We start from the raw sequence: 8,770 nt of genomic DNA, 5'->3' as shown, positions 1-8,770 counted from the left end.
CTTTTTAGGGGGGGACTACCTAGGTTATATATATATATATATATATACACACACACACACACACACACACACACACACACACACACATATATGTATGTATATATATAATTTTTTTAATTTTGTGGGACAGTTTTTCTGTAATAGTAAATTATAAAATTTATTTTTTATCAGCTTACATATTTGAGGGTGGATTCAAATTAATTTTCTGGAAGCACTAGATCTTATTCATAAAGAAATTGATTTCTTTGATCAGTAGTAGAATAATAATGGAGTGTATAGGGTATTCAGGGAGGACTAGTACCTCTGGTATGAGGGCTTGCCAAGCACTTTTCAGGGCTGCTCATCCACCTTTAGTGTCCAACTTCACCCATCTCTTACCTATGGATTCAAGAAGGTATAGCATACCCAGTGCCACACTTCAATAAACCTGTCTTTAGATGGGCTAAACCAAATTGAGGATAACTGATAGGCTTCATACTCATTAGTGAATTAAGGGGATGTCTACCTCAAGTATGCGAAGACTTTCCTTGAGGACTGGCCAGGTGAGAACGATTTGTTCCAGCAACTATGAAGGCAGTTGAAGTAGGTGCTGTGGAGTGCTTAAAACTTGGTCAGATATCAAAAATGCTAAAGTCTTCCATGCCATCCCAGGCCATCCCCAGTCACCTTGACTTTTGTCTTGCCACTGGACTTTGATGGTTCAGGAAAAGAGAGTAAAAATGACAATTTTGCACAAGTCTGCCTCACTTAAATCCAACTCAACAGCAAATCAAGACATCACCCATGATGTCACCAGTCCTCTTCAAAAACAGAGGCTGTACAACAACATAGCAGTAATAACAATCACTTCCTTTTCCTCCTTCTGCCCCTAAAGTAAATTTACAAGGGGGAAAAGATCAGCATTATTTTCTGCTCCATATACCCCCTACCAGTTATTGCACTCAGCTCAGCCTCCAGCTTACCAGCTCCTACCATGTTCAATTTTCAACTAATTTAACAACTCACATAAGTCATTTGCTAGAATTTGTAAGACATATGCCAACTGAAACAAAACAAAACACCAATGTATCCTCATTCATAATAGCTTTCATTTAAGGTAGCACTTTTACTATTTACAAAGCACTTTTCTAATAGTAGTCAGGGAGGTAATCTCAATGTAGCACTTCATCTAGACTCATTCTCCCTATTCTTACTCACAGGGGCAGGTATCAAAGGGTGGCTGACTACTCCTTCCCTTAATGTTCTAGGGGTAACCCTGAGTGGTTGGAGGTTTTCTAATGCTATTGATTATGATCCCTAGCCACACGCAATGTGATTCCTCAAACACCAATTCATCAGTTATTATCTCCCAGTATTAGTTATTAAGTTATTATAATTAGCTTTTACAAAAGAATATTTACTGAGAATATATAGCAACTGATAGAATTTACATTAACTTCCCCCAAGTCCATAGTACTTACTATTGGAGGCAGCCAAAGTAGGATTAAAACCAATCAGGTATCTACAATAAGTCTGGCAGAAGAATGATGAGCCCCAGGTGTGTGCTCCAGACTTCTGGCAGGCTATTTTTATATGCACTGCTCTTCCTATACTACTTTAGTAAATACCTCTTTCCACCAGATTTTCTAAGGAGCAGTGAACCAGCTCAGTGAAGAAACAGAACAGGCCAAAGCTTCCATCACTACTGGTAGGGTCCATGAGTGGCTGCTACATTTCCAGTCTAGGCAAAATAGGGAGATGCAAGCTCAAAAAAAAAAAAATCCTCCTTAACTGGGAGGGGCACTCTATCGTCAGGACTCATTTGAAAATTTGGGGCTCAAATTTGAAGTTCAAAAGTATCAACACACACATGTAGTGAATGTATGACTGAGGATTATTCCTGGCCTGTAGAGTTCTTTTCTCCCTTACTGAAGTCTCCATCAAGTTCACTTCAAGCTATGGCATAACCACTGAACCAGTTGTTTCTTTGCTTGCAAGGAATGGTGTCTTGGCTACCAAGTCAATTTATTACTGGGTTAGGTAAAGCAGATCACTAGAATCAACTTCATTGGCCCATTCAGAGTCAAAAGAAGATTCACCAAACCTCCACATGTTAGACTAAAACCATTAGGAAATACAGTGAGTTTGCAATTAGTTCAAATGAAAAATCCTACGAAGTACTCAGATTTTAAAATTTTGTATTTAGTATTTAATTCATTGGTCTGGCACCAATGATCATATTTTACTTGTGGTCATAATTTCAAATGGTATGAATTCAAATAATACAACCTCTTCACAGGACTCGTTATTTCCATTAATGGGACTGATTATATTGCAAATGCTCTATGTAATCCACCAGGAAGTGCATGTCTGTATGATATAGCAGGAAAAGCATGTTCTAAGAATAACCTCTATTAATTAGGAATAATAATGTAACTAATAAGTTGTTCTGTTCCATGAAACTAACTAAGTAGTGCAGTAGATAAAGCATTAGACCTCAAATTAGGAAGATCTAAGTTCAAATCTGCCCCCTGACATAACTTTTGTGACCCTGGAGAAGTCACTTATCTTCTGTTTGCCTCAGGTTCCTCATCTATAAAATAGGAATAATAAAAGGAGCTACATTCCAGGATTGCTGTGAGGATCAAATGAGATAATAGCATAAAATGCTTAGCACAGTGCCTGTCACATAGTAAGCCCCATATAAATGTGAGCCATTATTATTGCTATTATTAATATCATCATCGTTATTATCAGGAATTATCATGAATATCAGAGCCAACCAAATGTATAAAGTAGGTGCCAACAAGGCCTAATTAATCTGTGAGGAATGGGGTGCTTTTGATTCATTAGATGAAATCAGATGATGATAAACAGGAGATAAATTGGAACTGGTTGGAAAAATCAGATATACCTTTGAACCTATGTATGTCACTAAAGGAATTCAAGAAGAGAAAGAGTTAATCTTTGGGAGAGAGGCTCCTTGCACCTGTAACCAAATGGGAGGGGTAAGGGAAAGTGAGCCCAGAGTGTTCCACTGCCCTTCTTCCCAATGATTGTATCATTGGAGAGACTGGTCCTATAATAGACAATATATCCAGCTGGCAGCTATGAAAGGAAAAACTAAACATATTAAAGAAAGGGAACTTGCAACTTCAGTACATGATTTCTTTAGGCTGACAACAGTATAGCTATGAACTCGTTAGAGGTACCAACCCCTAGAGCCCAAAAGAAAGCTATGCATCAAGAGAATAAGAATTCCACAAAAGAAGCAAAGGACTTCCATCCAACCAATAGCTAGGAGCTAATCCTTTGTCACAAATGCTTTCTAATCTTGAACCTACTTTCTCCTGGACTCTGTGTGTACTTGTAGGAGTGTATGTCCCAGATTGATTTCATACCAACTGTTCTTAATAATTCTAAAAGAATTAAGGTTCTCACATCTTAGCAAATGATTCTTTCTAAAAGATAATTCAGGGGGCAGAGCCAAGATAGCAGAGTAGAAAGACACACATACAGAGGGTCTCAACAAATTCTGGAGCAGCAGAAGTGGAGAACAACAGAGTGGAGGAGATTTCCAGCCCACGGTGACCTGAAAGGCCCACGGGAAATGTCTGTTGCACCAGACACGGAGTGGAGCCCAGCCCAGCCTTGGCCACATGGTGTGGCTCGCAAACAGCCCTCAGGGGTGGAATCTCCAGTCACAAAATCCCCAGTCCTAGCAGCAGTAGGTTCTCAGATCCCTCAACCCACAGGCACCAAAGGTCAGTGACGGGGATTTTTCAGCTGGCCAGGAAGGAAGAAGGGCCTTCCATAGCTCTGGCCTTAGGCAGCTGCTACAGAGGCCACGTTGGCAGGCGCAGTAGCTGGATCCATTGTTGGAGCGTAAAAACCCCTGGGGGCCATTGAGGAGCTGAGTCTTGCATCAGCCCTGTGTGGAGGCACTGGGGGAGCTGATCTTTGTCTCACACTAAATGGAGGCCCTGCCCATCCAGCTTATCTGAAAATCAACCCCCAGTGCTAACTTGGAGGAACTGGAGGCCAGGTGGCTGTGGAGAGGTAACTGCTAAGATTCTGGGCAAAAAAATCCCTGTCTGCATGCAGACCAGTACAGGCTTGATTGTGCCACCTTGGAGGAACTGAGATCTTACAGATTCCCAGAGCATACCCTACTCCTGACAAAGGACCCAAAAGTCAAGTAACTGGTTGGAAAAATGCCCAAAAAAAGGGAAAAAAATAAGACTATAGAAGGTCACTTTCTTGGTGAACAGATATCTTCTCCCATCCTTTCAGATGATGAAGAACAATGCTTACCAACAGGGAAAGACATAAAAGTCAAGGCTTCTGTATCCCAAACATCCAAAATAAATATTCAATGGGCTCAGGCCATGGAAGAGCTCAAAAAGGATTTTGAAAATCAAGTTAGAGAGATGGAGGAAAAACTGGGAAGAGAAATGAGACAGATGCAAGAAAAGCATGAAAAGTGGGTCAACACCTTGCTAAAGGAGACCCAAAAAAATGCTGAAGAAAATAATACCTTGAAAAATAGGCTAACCCAATTGACAAAAGAGGTTCAAAGAGCCAATGAGGAGAAGAATGCTTTCAAAAGCAGAATTAGCCAAATGGAAAAGGAGGTCCAAAAGCTCACTGAAGAAAATAGTTCTTTCAAAATTAGAATGGAACAGATGGAGGCTAATGACATTATCAGAAACCAAGAAATCACAAAACAAAACCAAAACCAAAATGAAAAAATGGAAGATAATGTGAAATATCTCATTGGAAAAACAACTGACCTGGAAAATAGATCCAGGAAACACAGTTTAAAAATTATGGGACTACCTGAAAGCCTTGATCAAAAAAAGAGCCTAGACATCATCTTTCATGAAATTATCAAGGAAAACTGCCCTAATATTCTAGAACCAGGGGGCAAAATAAATATTGAAAGAATCCACAGATCCCCTCCTGAAAGAGATCCAAAAAGAGAAACTCCTAGGAACATTGTGGCCAAATTCCAGAGTTCCCTGGTCAAGGAGAAAATATTGCAAGCAGCTAGAAAGAAACAACTCAAATATTGTGGAAATACAATCAGGATAACACAAGATCTAGTGTCTTCTACATTAAGGGATCTAAGGGTGTGGAATATGATATCCCAGAAGTCAAAGGAACTAGGACTAAAACCAAGAATCACCTACCCAGCAAAACTGAGTATAATACTTCAGGGGGAAAAATGGTCTTTCAATGAAATAGAGGACTTTCAAGCATTCTTGATGAAAAGACCAGAGCTGAAAAGAAAATTTGACTTTCAAACATAAGAATCAAGAGAAGCATGAAAAGGTAAACGGCAAAGAGAAGCCATAAGGGACTTACTAAAGTTGAACTGTTTACATTCCTACATGGAAAGACAATATTTGTAACTCTTGAAACTTTTCGGTATCTGGGTAATTGGTGGGATTACACACACACACACACACACACACACACACACACACACACACAGAGACAGAGACAGAGAGCACAGGGTGAATTGAATAGGATGGGATCATATCTTAAAATAATGAAATTAAGCAGTGAGAGAGAAATATATTGGGAGGAAAAGGAAAAATGGAATGGGGCAAATTATCTCTCATAAAAGAGGCAAGTAAAACACTTTTCAGTGGAGGGGAAAAGGGGGGATGTGAGAGAAAAAACATGAAGCTTACTCTCATCACATTCGACTAAAGGAAGGAATAAAATGCACACTCATTGTGGTATGAAAATCTATCTTACAATACAGGATAGTGGGGGAGAAGGGGATCAGCAGGGTGGGGGGGATAATGGAAGGGAGGGCAGTGGGAGGAGGGAGCACTTTTGGGGAGGGATAGGATCAAAAGAGAAAATAGAAGAAACGGGGGGCTGGATAGGGTGGAGGGAAATATAGTTAGTCTTACACAACATGGCTATTATGGAAGTCATTTGCAAAACTACACAGATATGGCCTATATTGAATTGCTTGCCTTCCCAAAGGGAATGGGTGAGGAGGGAGGGATGAAGAGAAGCTGGAACTCAAAGTTTCAGGAACAACTGTTGAGTATTGTTCTTGCAACTGGGAAATAAGAAATACAGGTAATGGGGTATAGAAAGTTATCTGGCCCTACAGGACAAAAGAGAAGATGGGAATAAGAGAAAGGAGGGATGATAGAAGGGAGTACAGATTGGTGATAGGGGTAATTAGAATGCTCAGCGTTTTGGGATGGGGGAGGGGAGAAATGGGAGAAAATTTGGAACCCACAATTTTGTGGAAATGAATGTTGAAAACTTAAATAAATAAATTTAAATACAAAAAAAAGAAGATAATTCATAAGCACCCTCAAGTATCCTTAGAGGTCTGACTTTCTTGAGGTCCTACCATTGCTGAGACACTCAGGATAGGAACATGAATTCCTACTTGTGTTTAGCTTCCATGTGCTTGGGGATAGCAGCTGCTGCTCCACAACTTGACCACACTTCAGATGATAAATGGGACCAATGAAATTCACAAAACAGAAGGACCTATGGAGGGAATGAAGAGCAACATGGGAGAAGAATTTGAAAAAGATTGAAATGCACAATCTGGAGTAGAGACTGGCAAATGTAGTTTCTGGATGGAAATGAACAAGTTTGGAGATATGACCAATGAGGAATTCAAACAAGTGAGGAATGGCTTAAGACATGAAAGATTTCAAATGAACACCAGAGGAACTTAAGAACATCTCTTTGAACAGATCCCTGAACCTATAGACTAGAAAGACAAAGGCTATATAACTTCTGTTAAGGATCAGGGTTCTAGCTGGGTGTTCAGTACAACTGGTTCCCTGAAAGGCCAGTGGTTCTATAAGAGTGACAAACTTGTTTCACTTAGTGAACAGAATTTGATGGACTGCTCTTGGGATGATATCAACATTGGATGTCATGGTGGTTTAATGGATCATGCCCTTGAATATATGAAGGAAAATGGAAGCATTGATACAGAGGAATCCTATCCCTGTCTTAGACTGGATGGCAACTATTGGTATAAGCCAGAAACCTCTGCTGCTAATGTCACTGGATATGTGGACATCCCATCTGGGAGGGAAAGCACTCTCACAGAGGCTGTGGCAACCATGGGTCCCATCTCGGTTGCTACTGATGCAGAGCGTCCATCTTTCCAGTTCAATGAGTCTGGTGTTTATTATGAACCACACTGCAGTAGTCAAAATCTAAATCATGCTGTATTGGTTGTGGGATGTGCTGCTGCTGAAGACACGTAGAGAAATACTGGATTGTCAAGAATAGCTATGAGGAAGATTGGGGCAACTATGTATATATTGTAATGGCCAGGGACCAGGATAACCATTGTGGAATAGCAGCATTAGCCAGCTGTCCTGAAGTATGATGTGACTAAAGAAAGATGACTTCACAGAGAGATGGGACCTGCCCTGTATCATTTGGGATCAAACACTTGAATCGCCCAGGATCCAAGTTGTAATTTGAGTTTCTTCTGACAATTTTACCTTTTGAAATGTAAACACTACTTTGTTATAGCTTGTAATATTGCTTAATTCAAAAAATTATAAATTTTCAATTGAAAATTGTATGTATAAAGAGCTTTACATTTTTCAATAAACCTTGATTCACTATAAAAAAAAAAAAAAGATAATTCCTTTTGGCTGTCTGATAATGAATAGGGTCCCACCAGATGGAGACTTGTTTTATTGATCAATTATTTCAGTTGTGCCTGACTTCAGGACCCCATTTGGGGGGATTTTCTTTACAAGATACTGAAGTGTCTTGCCATTTCCTTCTCTATCCCATTTTACAGAGGAGGAACTAAGGCAAAAAGGAATACTAATAGAAAACCTGCCACCCCTGAGAGTTAGCACGATAACCATGAGGGGGAAAAGAGTCAGCACCTGCCCTGCTTAGATTGACAATGTGAGCGGGAGTTGAGATATAGCCCCAGAAGAAGTGCTACATTCCCATGTTACCAATGAGGAAACTAAAGCATAATGGGGTTAATTACCCAAGGAAACACAGCTCAGGCTTGAACCCAGGTCTTCTCAATTCTAAAGTCCAATACTCTTTCCACACCACTAGTAATGGGTTATTTGGGAGAAAAGGAACAAGGTTACAAAGGAAGATATATTTGATTGTAGCAGTTGTGTGTTCGTCCTTCGTTGCAGCCTCACTTCTCCTCCACAGCCATCTGAATCCAGTGACCAGACATTCATCAGGATGACTGGAAGTGACCCAGAATGAGGCAATTGGGGTTAAGTGACTTGCCCAAGGTCACACAGCTAGTGAGTGTCAAATATCTGAGGTGAAATTTAAACTCAAATTCTCCTGACTCCTGCACTGGTACTCTATCCACTGCACCTCCTAGCTGCCCATTGTAGCAGTTAGGAAATGAAGAAATGAGGAGACAGAGACTGACCAGGTTGGAATAAAGATTAATAAACTCAGAGATTCTGAAATTAGGTCTGGATATGTTGAGGAAGAAAATTATTGCAGTAAAGGAATAAGTCCACAGGGGGAGGAGGGAAAGCATGAAAAGTGCATTTAATTATACCATAAGTTCTTTGAGGGATAGTATGAGACCTTATTTATTTTGGTAATGTTCTTTTAGTGCTTAGTATGGTGAACAGTAAATATTTACTGAATTGAAAGCAATTAAATATGGCTGAGAAATTTTCAGCTTCTAGGCAGAAATTCCACAAGAGCAACTTGAGTCAAATAGTATGGTCCTGGGGGCATACCTTATCTCTGCCTTATATCTGCTGCCCTGCTTGGTTTTGAC

At 40.1% G+C, this 8,770-nt stretch overlaps 1 pseudogene; it reads left to right on the top strand.

Moving 5' to 3' along the window:
• The first annotated feature begins 6,391 nt into the window (after positions 1-6,391).
• Positions 6,392-7,369, top strand: LOC140498402 (procathepsin L-like; annotated as a pseudogene).
• The last annotated feature ends 1,401 nt before the right edge of the window (positions 7,370-8,770 follow it).

The sequence above is a fragment of the Notamacropus eugenii genome, chromosome 4 (genome assembly GCF_028372415.1).
Source record: "Notamacropus eugenii isolate mMacEug1 chromosome 4, mMacEug1.pri_v2, whole genome shotgun sequence".
Classification (NCBI taxonomy): Eukaryota; Metazoa; Chordata; class Mammalia; order Diprotodontia; family Macropodidae; genus Notamacropus; species Notamacropus eugenii.
Note: the sequence above shows the minus strand (reverse complement) of the source record. Positions and strands in the feature narration are given on the sequence as shown.